Here is a 14,473-nt window from a genome sequence, read left to right as displayed (position 1 = left end):
GCCCCCCGCGGCTCCCCGCAGCTCCTCCCCTCTCCCATTGGCCGAGGCGGAGACCCTCCTCTTCGCCCAATGGCCGCCGCCGCGGCTCGGCCGCCCGCGCTCTGACTGGCCAGTGACCCGCGGAGTGGCGGGGCAAGGGCCAATGGGGAAAGGCGGCTCGATGAATGGCTGGCCCGGGTGGGGAAGGCAGGAGGCGGCGATCCCGGCGGAGGGGGCCGTTCGCCAGCTCCGAGGCAGAAAGTGCCACGACTCCACACGCGCGCACGCAGCCAGCGAGCGGCCAGAGCGGACGGCGGACGGGGCGGACGGCGTCGGGGTCGTGGTGCCTGCAGCTGCTTGGGGGCGGCTTCTCGGCGGAGGCTCAGCGGGCTTCTCTCCCGGTTCCGCGGCGGCGGCGGCTCCTGCCCTTTCGCTCTCCCTCCCGCGTCTCCGGCTGCAGGTAAGAAACTTGGCAGGGCCCTGCAGCGGCGGTGGCGGCGCGCGGGCCGGGCCGTCGGGGCGCCGGGGCCGGCCGCGCCGCGAGTGACACGTCTCCTTGGCGGCCCCTCCCCCGGCGGCGCCGCCCGCCGCCGGCCGTCGCCGCGGCCACCGACCTTCGGGGTCGGGTCGGGCCCTGGGGGGGCGTGTTCCGGGCGAACCCGGTGCAGGGGCGGCGGCGGAGCGCGCCCCGCGGCGTGGACCCCACGCCCCTAAGCGGTCGGAGGGGACCTGCGGCGGCCTGGCGGCACGACGTGGCGACCCCTCCCTCCTTGCGGGCCGTCGGGCCGGCCCGCACGCTCCGAAGTTGGGCGAAGAAAGTTGGCGGTGGGGCGGGGCTGCGCACAGCTGGCGGAGGAAGGGGTTAAGTTTCGGGAAGCGGCCGGATGACGTTGCCGGGCTGGAGTCCGGGCTGGAGGGGTGGGGGGGGCGGGCGGAAGGCGGCGGGGGCCGGTCGGGGGGGAGGAGGGCGGGATTGAATGGGGGGCCCGCGGGCCCAGCACGCCCGCCTGCGGGCTGCGGCCTGGAGGCGCTTCCGGGGGGCGGGCGGCCCCCGACAGGGCGGGCCCGGGACGCGGGGCTGCAGGGGACGCCGTGAGAGCACCGTGGCCGTCCGGGGTCCGGACTCCCGAGCGGCCGCGATGGCAACTTCCCGGAGTCGGGCGGCGGCTCCCTGCTCCCCCTGGCGGCGGGGCTAGGGGCACCGTTTTCCCGGCCGGGCCGCGCGGAGCCCGGCGCGAGGGCGCCCAGCGGGGTGACGGGACCACCCGGGCCCTGCCCGGTCCGCCCCGCCCGCGCCACGATGAATGGCCCGGCGGTGCCATGCCCGGGCGGAAGCGGGCACCCGGCCTGGCGCTCGCCCCAGCCCGCCGGGTTCCCCAGTCCGCGCCCTGGGGCAGGGAAGACGGGCTGGGGTCCGCGCTTCCAGTAGGGCGTCCGGGAAGCGTCAGGGACCCTTCCCCAGCTTACAGACCATAAATGGTAGCTTATTGTGGTATAACGGTTAAGGGAGTGGGCTTTTGAAATCCCTGAAGCTCTGAGGGTGACCAGGGCCAAGCTGCCTCACTTCGGGTGTCCCGCTTTCCCCTCTGAAAAACGGGGTTGCTTATCATTTCTACTTAAGAGAAAAGCTGTGAAGACCCAGCACGCGTAAGGAATAGCCAACAAGTGTTGCCTGTTAATGCTCGGATGAGTTTTTAGGGGCTTGTGGGGCACCAGAGGGAGGTGGAGTCTGGGGCTGACTCCAGCCCGCCTGCCACAGACCGAAGGCTCGCATAAGTCCCAGGGTCCAACCGATGCCTCTCTTACAGACCCCCTGCGCAAGCCCCTTAACCTCTCCGAACCTGGGTTTCCTTATCTGTAGCCTGGAGAGATACCACCTACTCTCTCACCGCATGGTCAGAGGAGCCTCCCCCACAAGTGCTGGGAAAAATTAGGACCTTGTGCAAACAGACGGCAGTTTGGCAATACTCCTGGAGGTCGGAGGTCAGCAGAGACTGGGAAGCACCAAGGAAATGAAACTTTAAAGGGTGCTTGGGAGCCTCCCACCACTGTTTGCTTATTGTGCTGGCTGGGGGCATCTGGATGGTATATTTTGGAGGTTGAGGAAGTGGGCCCACTAGGACCTCACATCCTAGGCTAGATACCTCTTTAGAACTCTGGCTGCTGAGTGTTTCTAGAGACCTGGGTCTTCTTTCTCGTAGTCTTAGGAGGGACAGCTGCACATTTTATGCCAGCTCTACACAGTTGGGGAGCCTTCTCCTACTGTCTCTGCCTGCCTCCTTACACTTTCCTTCTGTGTGTGCTCTTAACTTCCTCTTAATCTGACACCAGAGAGGTCCTGGTGATCCTGCAGCATGCTGCCTATGGTGGTGATGTCTCAATTACTTCATGAACTTTCTAAAGGTCAGCTCCACCAGGGGCTGCCAACCTGTTTCCCTTCCAGAAAAGAAGCTTCCGATTCTAAGGTCCTGGAGGTACCACTTCCTTCTCTATTTAAGCAAAGGAGGAAAAGTGGGGGCATACCTCCTACTAGGCTAAGTTTTCCCTTAACGTGGAGCAATGCAGACGTGGCCTGCAGGGCGGCTGGGATGGGGACAAGTGAGGCGTCTTGGGGTTTGGAAGCAGAGGACGGCCAGTGGGGAGAGCCATAAGCACTCTGCTATAACAGGACTCCTTTCTTTTGTAGTTAGGAATCAGCCTCTCAACATCTATAAAGAGTTTAGAAGTTAGAGTGGTACCTTGGTGTATGAATATTTTTTTTTGGTGATGGGAGAGTTTTAGATAAATCCAAGTCATTGAGTCACATTTGAGCAATTAAGCTCTTTGCTGAAGAGTCAACAGGCTGCAATAATTATACAGTACCAAATTCTGTCTAAGTGGTTGAATGGGAATGATTTAACTGGAATATTGGCTTACTATGTATGTAACAAGGACACCTTTTAAAAGTGTCAGGACCCCAGACTCATTGTTCTTTTATCTCTGGGAACTTTAGCTAATGAATGACACATAGGCAGGGACTCAAAAGTTCTTTCCAGATAGCAGAGTTTTCTGCCCTAAAATCTTGCTTCAGGAGGGAAAAAATAACGGTCAGTCCGAACTACAGAGGAAGAGTCTGTGCTATCCATCTGTACATCCTGGGTCTACTGTAGTTAAGGCCTGGCCTGTAACATGTTGAATGTTGACTGGTAGACGGCCATACCTGTCAATATTCTCTCAGTTATCCAACTACTTTATTGGACAACTCAAGCTGAGCCCAGTTTGGTTTTTAAGGTTTACTGTTTAGTAATAGAGTCCACAACTTCAGTGTGTACCTAGGCCTTGCACAACCTCATTCCATAGAAAAGGTGTTGTTCCCATTCTACTGCTGGAAATGTGGAGGTCCAGCAGGTCAGGTGGCTGTCAGGCCAGTTCCTGTTGCCCAGTTCCTGGGCAGTGTGGGCGTGGCCTTCTGAATGTTCACCCACAGGGTCCTGTAATTCCACATTTACTGGGATAGTAACTACTCAAGGGAAGACATGGATCTAGAAGATTGGAATTAAGAGCTTCAGAGGAAGAAAGGTAGACAGCCAGTTGAAAATGTGATCAGTGCAAAAAGGTATTTTTCATTTCTTTATGCAGTGTCTCCTGCATGCTGGGCCTTCAAACATTAAATATAAATGAGTGAGACCTGTTTCTCGTGCAAAGAAACTGTCATCTAGGGGCATCTGAGTGGCTCAGTCGGTAGAGCGTCCAACTTCAGCTCAGGTCATGATCTTACGGTTTGGGAGTTTGAGCCCCACACCGAGCACTCTGCTGTCAGCACAGAGCCCTCATTGGATCCCCTGTCCCCCTCTCTCTGCCCCTCCTCTGGTGGGATTTCTCTCTCTCTCTCTCTCTCTCTCTCTCTCTCCCTCTCCCTCCCTCTCTTTCTCTCTCAAAATAAATAAACTTAAAAAACAAAACAAAAAAAACAAAAAACAAAAAACTGTCGTCTACAACTGTGTTGTCCAATACAGTAGCTGCATAGAGTTGTTTAAGCTGAAGACAGTTACAATGAGGCCAGTAAAATATGGCTTAGTCACACTAGCTGTATTTCAAATGCTTAGTAGCCACACATTTGCAGTGCAGATTTAGATCATTTCCATTATCATAGAGAGTTCTCCTGGGCAATGCTGGTCTGGAGATAGCTGGAATTCTTTTTTTTTTTTTTTTTTTTTTTTTCTTTTTAAGAGTTCCAGGTAGCTGGAATTCTTTAAACATTCAAGTCTCTGTTCTTGATCATTTAGGAATATTATGTTGAACCACATAAAATGCCCCATTTTATACGTTAAAAACGGTTGACTTAGTGGCAGTTCATGGGCTTCACCCTAATCGCCTTTAGAAAACGTTTATTCCTGCCTCCTTGTGTGCATTGTAAATTGCATACCAAGAAAAAAAAGTGGGTGGGGGAGCAGAACAGATAGTGGCCCTGCCCTGGGGAAGTTCTTACCTATTATCAACAGCATCAAAATGGTCAAACCAAGCCAAATGGGTATTGGGCAGACAGCATATGGCTTGTAGGGAAAGTTAATATTTAATTCTAAGTGAGAGCGTGGGCAAGAGGGCCATCCAGCATTATAGAAAATTAACTCAGGGACTTCCTAGAAGGTTGTTTTCTTGGGCAGACAAATTCTGATGAGTCTCCTGAAACTGGCAACCGGACTCCCACAGGTAAAAACCGGACACATCTAATATGTTTAAGTGCCTTGAGTGGCGTATCTCCCACTGTCTAGCAATGGGAGCAACTTTGATTTGTGAGCAAAGTATTGCATCTGAGTTCGATTATTTTGGCAAGATTGGAACAGCTGCTGGTCCCTGAACCTTACACTAGCAGTGTATTGGTGTTTTCATAGTTGGCTGGCATAAATTGTTTCCTGGGTCATTTGCAGGACTCTGTTCTCTGTATAACTTCGAAAGAATCATTGGACGGTATTTGGGAAGACTTTTTGAATTCTTGGCTGTTCTAAGGGGCTTATCTTAGTACTCCACAGAGAATAAGGTAAAGCCAAAGTTAACAAAGAACCCAGAATGATGGGCAGCTGCATATTCTCTTTTCGGTGGGAGAGGAGGTCCACTGAGGTTGGTTTAGAAGTTATCAGCTATTTATAGGAATAATGAATGTCATCTGCTGGCTGAAAAGTTGGACTAAAAGTCCATCTTAAACTGAAACCTTTAATTCCATGCCCTAACCCTGGTCAAGGTGTGAGTGAACCAGGTCTGTTTTAGGCTGTCTTGGGACTGGTTCCAGGATGGTGCCCTGTGTGGGCTGAACTTGGCCTGCATATGAGATTTGTTCGGCCAACCTCATGTTGTTAAACAGCTGAGCCGCCTTCTAAAGGAGAATTTCTTCATTAAAGTCTAGATTTGGGAGTTCTTTTGGGAGAATGGGAGTGTGTGAGCACAGCAGGTATGTTCTCTTGCATGGCAGGCAGGGGCTGTGGTCATCCTCTCTGGTTCGTGGTTCATTCACCAGCATTCCTACCCTGGTTTACATTCCGTGCTTAGTATCGGTGGTCTCCGAGGGGGCACTGTCTGCTGCGGCGTCTGAGAGCATAGAGGAGTTGGAGGGCATCCGGGTGTGACCTGAGTGGTCACTACTGTCTCCCACTGAGCTGCAGTTTGGGGCAGAGGGAGAAGTGCTAGTTGGGGTTCTGGTCCTAGAAACAAGCTATGTGAGCTTGGACATGACTTTGTCCTCCCTGGGCTTTCATTGCCTCTTCATGTAAAACGAAGCTAGGCCAGATGGCTCCATCTCTCAGGCCACAAACTTCGGTTTATCCTTAATTATTTGCTTTCTGGTTCTTGTATCTTGTACAGCGGCAAACCTCCACGTTCAAAACAGAGCAGGAATGCAACCATTCTCCCCTCTTCCACTGGCACTACCCTGGTCCAGACCCCTCTCTTCTGTGGATTAGATTACTTCACTAGCTCTCACCCCCTGCCTTCTTAGCACTTCTCTGCTTGAGACCCTCCTTGGCCAGAGTCTTCACAGTGGCCTCCAAGGGCCCCGCTTTCACTGTGGCTTCACTCCTGCCATTGCCTGTGTCCTCTGCTCCAGTCACATCGGCCTATTAATCTGTATGCTTTTGCCTCAGGGCCTTTGTATGTGCTGTTGCTGTCCACGCAGCTGGCCGCTGTTTCTTAGAAGGCCACAGGGCTTGCTCTCCCCCATCTTCTTCCCTACTTAAAGTGACAGCCCCTAGTGATCCCCACCCTCGCCTCTGCTCCCTGGCCTGCTTCTCTGTATTTCTTTCCCTTCATTATCATCAGCCAGACATGCTGCATGTGGGACTGACTTTGTCTGCTCTGCCAATGCTGGGATCTGTCTGCTTTCTTTCCCCTTGGTATCCCTAATGCCTGGAACAGTGGCTGGCACACAGTGGATGCCCATCCTTGCCAAGCTAATGGGGAGAGGATTTTCTAGTGCTTGTGTTCTAGGAATGTATTATTGTTTAGCCTGAAGTAGTCAGGATTCCTAGAGCATCAGATATAAAACACAAAAACATATTATAGAGCCAAGTGATTTTTGGATTCCCTCCAGCCTGGCTGCAGTTGAGAGGTTGACAGTAACATTCATGGAGGAACACTTTGGAATGGGGATGATCCTGCTCTGCTCACAGAGTCCAGGGGTTTGAAGTGACCCTAAGTGGAAGGCCTGGGCATTGGCTTTCTCCCAGGTGTCATAAGCTTCCAGGCCAGTTATATGTACACATTATATATATTACATTATATATATATATATATATATATATATATATATATATATATATATTTTAATGTTTATTTTTTGAGAGAGAGCAAGTAGGGGAGGGGCAGAGAGAAGGGAAAAAACAGAATCTGCAGCAGCCTCCAGACTCTGAGCCATCAAGACAGAGCCCAACACAAGGCTCAAACCCACGAACTGTGAGATCAGGACCTGAGCTGAAGTTGGACGCCACCCAGGTACCCCCAGGCCAGTTATATTAATCTCAGTCCTCCCTGTCCCTTCATAGCCCCCCATCCATGTCAGGGTGCCTCACCAGCTCTGGGTCCTTCCCAGCTGCTCCGCAGTTCCTGGAGGAGAATCCACAGCAAGCACCCTTGATTTCCTTCTGTGGCTGATGAGCATTGGTGGGGCTTCAGGGAGTAACTGAGTGTATCAGCGACCACACGCTCACCAGGAAAGAAAATGTTATTTTTGCTTTGAACAATGTGACGGTTCTGCTCTGAGAAGAGGTGGATTTTGTGTTTAGTGAGCAAGAGTGTTCCTTAGTGGTAGGAGGAAAATTCTTTTCTTGTAGTTGGCATTTTATTCTCTCTTTTAGTCAGACTTCGAGGAGTACAGGAACTGATGAGGTTAACCTGCTACCTCCCGCATGGAGGTTACTCTCCTTGAGCACTTGCGTGTGGAAACCAGGGGAGGTGGGAGAAGATGGTCCAGGCAGGTGGTCTGGTTGGTAAGAGTCCGTCCCAGGTTTACCCCCATCCTTTTGTTTCTCCCCCAGCTCTTCTGCTTTGCTTCTTGGCAGAGACATGAAAAGTAGATCCTGGATTCCTTGCCCTCCCTTCCTTCCTTCCTTCCTTCCTTCCTTCCTTCCTTCCTTCCTCTCTTCCTTTTTCTTTCTTTCTTTCTTTCTTTCTTTCTTTCTTTCTTTCTTTCTTTCTTTCTTTCATTTTTGTTTAGTTTTGAAAGAGAGCATGTAAGTGAGGGAGGGGCAGAGAGGGAAGGGTAGAGGACCTGAGGTGGGCTCTGTGCCAACTGACATGCCACTGGAGCTCACAAATGTGAGATCATGACCTGAGCCAAAGTCAGACGCTTAACCGACTGAGCCACCCAGGTGCCCCGATTCCTCTCCCTTTTTGATGGGCACATCTGGCCTATTTGTTTGACCTGGGACGGTGGAGACGCTTGTTCTGCCCTAAGCCCAGGTGGGATGTTTTTCTGGAACTTCTCATTCAGTGGTTAGAATGTACCACTCAACTCCATCAAAACTGTTTTCTTTTCAATTAAGGCTCATCCTGAGTAGGAATTCGATGTAGTCTTCTTTCTGTGCAATACACTTTAATTTCTTTCTGAGTTCTAGATGTTTGTAGTAAGGAAGGGGGAAAAAAACAAGTAATTTTTGGAATTTAGTAGCAATCACAGTGATTGAGGAAACGAAGGGGTCAGTGCTGAAGAATAAATGAATTATTGACACCTTTAACGAAATCTTACAGTGATGTGTCAGCGGACATTGAAAAGGTCAACTATAGCCACGGCTCCGAAGCCCAGGCACCGTTTTCTGTGTTAAGTTGCTTCCCTGTTAAGTTGGGAGCTTATTAAGTTGGAGCCTTATTCTGAACAGTTTTATTTTATGTATTTACGTATGTGTGTATTTATTTATTTTTGCATTTTTTCAATGTTTATTTTTGAGAGAGAATGTGCGCATGAGCAGGGGAGAACAGAGAGAGAGGAGGACAGAGGATCTGAAGTGGGCTGTGTGCTGACAGCAGAGAGCCCGATGTGGGGTTCGAACTCACGAACCACGAGATCACAACCTGAGCCGAAACCAAGAGTCAGACACTTAACCGACTGAGCCACCCCGGCACCCCTGAACGGATTGATTTTTCACTCAATGCTGTCTGGCGGCCAGCACAGTAGGCGTGGCCACAGACTGTGAGGTGACTGCCTTCCTGCTCCCCCCTCCCCCCACCCCAGCTACCCACCTCTTTGGTGGGAGCAACGTGGCCACGCCCATGAGAGGTCTGGGAGGTGGCAGCAGCTACTGTGTCACAGATACTCCAGGCACTGAGGATGCTCCTCCTTCAAGTTCCGGGTGATAGAGTTTTTCCTACCAGAGTGGGCATATATATTTTTAACTCTTTAGTAATGCAAAGTACCTACACAGAAAAGTGCTCTGTTGTGAGTCCACTGCCCAGTTTTAAACTGCCACAAACTGATCACCCTGTTTAACCAGCAGATCAGGAAATATTATCCCCCCACACGTTCCTCTTCTGCCCTCTCCAGCTGCTGCCTGTCCCCAGGGGTAGCTGCGCTGCTGGTTTCTGGCACGCAGATTTGCTCCATCGAATTTGAACTCCAGGTAAATGGAATCACAAAGCCCAGCCCGTGCTCTCTTGGGTCTTTCATTTGATGTTGTGTGTGGGAGTCATCTGTGCTGTCGGCCTCGTAGCTCATTGTCATTGTTGTGTAGTACTCCGGCTTGTGAGTCCATCACCAGTGCCCATTTCATTCTGCATGGGTACTTGGACAGTTTCTGATTGGGGGCTTATAATATAGGAGATGTTATATTACGAAGTATAAAGTCCTGCCCCTCATTGTGGTGACCGCTTATCTACATGGCCATCAGGTCTGTACCTAGGAGTGGGATTATGAGCCACAGGGAGGCATATCCTCACCTTTAGAGGAGAGGCCAGACTTCTTCCCAAGGTGCAGGTACTCATTTCTACTCCCACCAGCAGTACAGGAGGGCTGGGGACATATGATACAATGGCTGATTTTAAAAAGGAACCAGAATGAAGTTTGCAATTCCTAAGAAATAACTCACTCATCCCATACTTCCCCTTGGTCACAGAGATGGGAGCGCCTGGCCAGGAAATTCGTTAATACGTGGTGGGCCTTTGCAAAAGGCTTGTGGAAGAGGGTCAGGTTTTGTTGCCCATGAGCAAGTGCTCTTAACCACAAATCTGAGTGGAAAGGCAGCAACTCTTCTTAGCAGTTAAATGAAGGGAGAGCCCTGATCCGGGGATTGATTTCTTTATCAGATCCACGCCCCCAGGTAATGTAATGAGTGTTGGAGTATTGAGTGGATTTCTTAAAAACAAAGGAGCCAGCAGTCGAGTACCAGAAGTCATTTGAGCCCTGACCACGCATTTCTAACCTGAAAACCCTCCCACCTTGGAGAATCCTTGGCCAGGGCCCCAGTTGGTGGTGGAAGGACACCCTGCAGGCGCCCCTCTTCTGGGGGTTGGATGTCTGTCCAGAGCTGGATTTGGAAGTCTCCCTGGCACAACCAGCCCTCCTGTCCTGCAGCAGGGATGATCTCATTTTTCTTTTAAGAGCTTGATTGGCTGGGATTTCATTTGGCGAGGGGTGCCAAATGGCAATGTCTTTTGGTCCAACAGTGCCAAGAGTCAGTAGCCCAGAGAAGTGAGGGGCCACTGTGCTCTGGCGATGGGGTGGACTGGGTGGGATGGACCAGTCTAATGAATGGGGTGGGGCAGGGCAGGTGCTACACAGCCAACAATAAGCATCTTCTGAAAAGCAGGGAATGGCTTGAAAAATACTCTTTTTTATTTAAGTATAATCTACAATATTCTGTTGTGTACAGTAGTGATTTGTATACGTTGGGAACTGATCGCCACGATAAGTTTAGTTACCATCTGTCACCATGCAAAGTTAATACCGTATTATTGACTGTATTCCCCATGCTGTGTATTACATCCCCCTGACATTTATTTTATAACTAGAAGTTTGTACCTCTTGGTTCAAACTTCACCCATTTCACCTCCTCCCACTCCCAGCCTCCCTCCTCTCTGGTAACCACCACTCTGTTCTTCATAGCTGAAATCTGGGTTTAGTTCAGTTTGTTTCTGTTTTTTAGATTATGACTTACAAGTGAAATCATGTGGTATTTGGCTTTCTTTGTCTGACTTACTTCATTCAGCATAATATCCTCAAGGTGCATCCATGTGGTCACAAATGGCAAGATTTCATCCTTTTCTTTGCCTGAGGAATGTGTGTGTGTGTGTGTGTGTGTGTGTGTGTAAAATAGACCACATCTTTTTTTTATCCATTCACCTAACGATGGACACTTAGATTGTTTATTCTTAGAAGATAGGAGGCCAAAACCTCGGTGAAAGGAGTAGCCTTGGACAGCAAACACGGCCCCGAGGGCATTTGGCAAAGGGAGCAACCGCTGAATTTTGATGGCATCTCTGGGCACAGGAGGCAGTATGATGGAGGACCCTACCCCTCAGAACTGCAACCACGGAGGACTGCTACACCGTCAGGGTGAAGGCGAGCCAGAAATAAGCCCATTCCCCTCCTGAGGACTCGTTCTCACGAGTGGTTCCTCATGCGGATCCCGTGACCTAAGTGGGAGGAAATTCTCCAGCCAATTTTAAAGTTCTTTATTTCAGAGTCGACGAAGACTGTCCTTCTGGGCCATCCTGCAAGTGAACAGATGAGCAGATCTTTGAAGGACCGCCCCTTTATTCCAGGCTTAGTGAATCCCCATGTGTAAGTTTCACAACGAAGTGAGCAGTTCCTGGTTAAGAATAAGTAAATGCACAAAGAATGCAGAGCAGTATGAAAGAGGACCAGCAGAAACAGATTCGTGAAAATATGAGACAGTAGAGGGGTTGACTCAGATTTTGAACAATGCCTCTCACTATACTTAAAGTAATAGACAAGATCAAAAATACCTACAGGGAAAGGAAACTATAAAACAACCTGGCAAATTTGGAAAAGGAATCAGGTTACCACTTCTAGATATGAGCAGCTCAATAATTGTAATTAAAAACCTAGGGGCGTCTGGATGGCTCAGTCGGTTAAGGGTCCGACTTCAGCTCAAGTCATGATCTTGCAGTTCATGAGTTCAAGCCCTGCATTGGGCTCTGTGCTGACAGCTCAGAGCCAGGAACCTTCTTTGGAGTCTGTGTGGCCCTCTCTCTCTCTGCCCCTCCCCCATTTGCACTCTCTTTCAAAAATAAATAAAACAAAAAAAAAATAATAAAAAAACCAACAGACTGAAGAGAATAAGTGAACTGAAAGATAAAGCAGAAGAAAATATACAGATTTCATCTTAGAGGACCAAATGAATAATTTGTAAGACCAATTAAGAATTGGGGAGGGTAGAAGTGTGTTTAATTGGGGTTCCAGGAGAGGTGAGTGATCATGGGCCAGAGCCAGTATTGGACAAGATGATGTCTGAGGGTTTTAAAGAATAGATGAGCCACTCATCCAAAAAAGGAAAAAACACCCATATGTAGAGTGTAATGATACAGGAACCAAAGGAAAAACAAAAATCAAAAACTCAAGATAACTTTTAAGACAAAGAAAACTAAGACAGGTAATTACTGACAGGCCCTCACCGAAGGAAATTCTGGAGGATGTTCTTGGAAGGCAAGTCATGCCAAATAGAAAGAGTAAGCTGTACAAGCAAGGAAGGATAAAGAAGGTGGTAAATATTTGGGCCACTCTAAACAAATGTGGAAGAATAATAGTAACATGTGGTGTGGGGTGGGGATGACTGAGAAAAGGATAGGATTAAATACTGAAAACAGTAACACTGAAGACAAAAGGAGTAATAGAGCTAGTGGAAGGGGTAAGCTCATTTAACTTTGAACTTGGCGAACCCTGCCATGTTCTTTTTTAAAGGTAATTACTAAAGAATAGAAACAGTATATTCTAAAGTAGTAGAGGGGGAAAATGGTATGACTTAGAAACAAAAAGAAGAGCGGACAGGTGGAAAACTAGCACAAAATAAGATTACGGAGTTAAACTCAAATATATCAGCATTCATATCTAATATACATTGATTAAATACTGCAGTTAAAACATAAAGATATACTGGATTTTTTAAAGTCCACTCTTGTGCTGTTTACAGAAGACAGGTTGAAAATAAAAAGATAGAAGAAGATACATTATAGAAATTCTACTAAAAGAAAACTGGTGTTGAGGCAGTCGGCAGGCTCAGTCCGTAGAGCAAGGGACTCTTGATCTCGGGGTCATGAGTTTGAGCACCATGTTTGGTGTAGAGATTACTTAATACAAAACAAAAAAACAAGAAAACTGGTGTTGTATTACTGGTATATAAAAGAGACGTTAACACTCACTGAAAGTGTTGTACAGAGAAAGGGCACTTCATAACGATCAAAGTTTAATTCAGCTTAAAGATTCGGCAGTTTTCACTTTGGGTGCATCTTATTAACTTCGTCACAAAATACCTAAAACAAAATTGGCAGAACTACAAGAAGTGTTCAAATCTATAGTCATGGTGAAGAACTTTAGTACATCCCATCAGTAATTGACATTGACAGTTAAGCAGACAAAAATCAGCAAGGATTGGAACTTTGAACAAAATTCTATGACTATATATAAATAAAACATTGCAGCCAGCTAGTACACATGTGACTTCAAAATTTTCAAAGATTGGTCATATCTGGGGCCTTCAAGTCTCAACAAATATCAAAGGATTGGGATTATATAGAGCAGGTAATCTGAGCACAGTTATACTAGAAATATGAATAAAAAGAAATAGGAAATCTTCATGCATTTGGAAATTTTGTAAACCTATGCTTCTAGCACTTACTTGTAGGCCAAAAAAAAGGGAGGGGGATAGAAAATGTCTTGAAGTGAGTGATAATGAAAATGCTACACATCCAGCCTTGTAGGATGTAGCTGAAGTATTGTTTACAGGGAAATGTGTACCTTTACATACATGCATCCGAAAAGAAAAGATGAAGATTAATGAGTTATAAGTAAGCATCTTCCCCCAGAAGTAAAAAAAGACATACTAAAACCAGTCAGAAGAAAATATGGATGAGAAGGAATAAATGAAACCAAAAACAGGTGAATACATAGCAGATGAATCCAACAAAGCCAAGATTTCATTCTCACAAAAGATAGGTAATGTTGACAAATATCAAGCAAAATTGATCAAGGAAAAGGCACAAATCCTCTCAAGAATGTAAAGTGGGACTTTACTACAGATGTGGTTGACATTAAAAAGGTAAGTGGTTATAACGAGCAACATGTGCTAAGTAAAAATAAGTAAAACCAGTGTTGTAGATGCTTATTAAAAATATCTGAAGGATCCAGAGGAGGGATCATGCCACGCATTATACAGAGAAGACCTCTTTTTTTTCCATGTCAACATGGCAAGAGTTTTGCAAGTTCTGACAACATATATAAATTTCTAGGAAAATATGACTTATCCACACTGACCCAAGAAGAGAACCGAGAACCTGATAAAAGGCTCTCTACAAAAAGCCTGTAGCAAACACCGTACTAACCAGCAGCATACTTAAATCTTGCCTTTGGGATCAGGAAAAACTGGAATGCCTGGATCCTTCCTTCTCTTTAGCACAGTGTTGGGAGGGCCTACCCTGTGAAAAATTCAAGGAAAGTGCAGCCGAAGACAGGAAGACTGGGGAGAAAGGAACAAAACTGTGATTCATAGGCAGTATGCTTATATACCTAGGAAATGTTTTTAAAAATCTAAGGATGTGTCCCTAGAATTAGGCAAAAGTTGCTGGGGGGAGAAGTCACCCTACAGAAATCAACCAGCGGCAAACAAAATGAAACAGAGACCACGTTTGCAATAGTGGGAAAACTCTGAAGAACCAAGAACTAACTGTTTGCGAAGGTGTGCAAAACCACCAGCACACATTCTTTTCCTTTACCGGGGATACCGGGTCTTTTCTGGTTGGATGTGATCTTTATAACCATACAAATGGCGACTCCTGTCCTGATGGCCTTTGTTCACGGAGC

General features: G+C 48.0%; 1 protein-coding gene across 3 annotated transcripts in view; it reads left to right on the top strand.

Moving 5' to 3' along the window:
* Positions 1-332: 332 nt before the first annotated feature.
* RRBP1 (ribosome binding protein 1) overlaps positions 333-14,473 on the top strand; it is a 64,054-nt gene continuing 49,913 nt past the window's right edge. For all 3 annotated transcript variants that reach the window (XM_053890452.1, XM_053890453.1, XM_053890451.1), the window contains exon 1: positions 333-439. The gene's annotated coding sequence lies outside the window, so the exon portion shown is untranslated. The remainder of the gene's footprint in view (positions 440-14,473) is intronic.

The sequence above is a fragment of the Panthera pardus genome, unplaced genomic scaffold (genome assembly GCF_024362965.1).
Source record: "Panthera pardus isolate Hobbes unplaced genomic scaffold, ASM2436296v1 HiC_scaffold_25, whole genome shotgun sequence".
Taxonomy (NCBI): Eukaryota; Metazoa; Chordata; class Mammalia; order Carnivora; family Felidae; genus Panthera; species Panthera pardus.
Note: the sequence above shows the minus strand (reverse complement) of the source record. Positions and strands in the feature narration are given on the sequence as shown.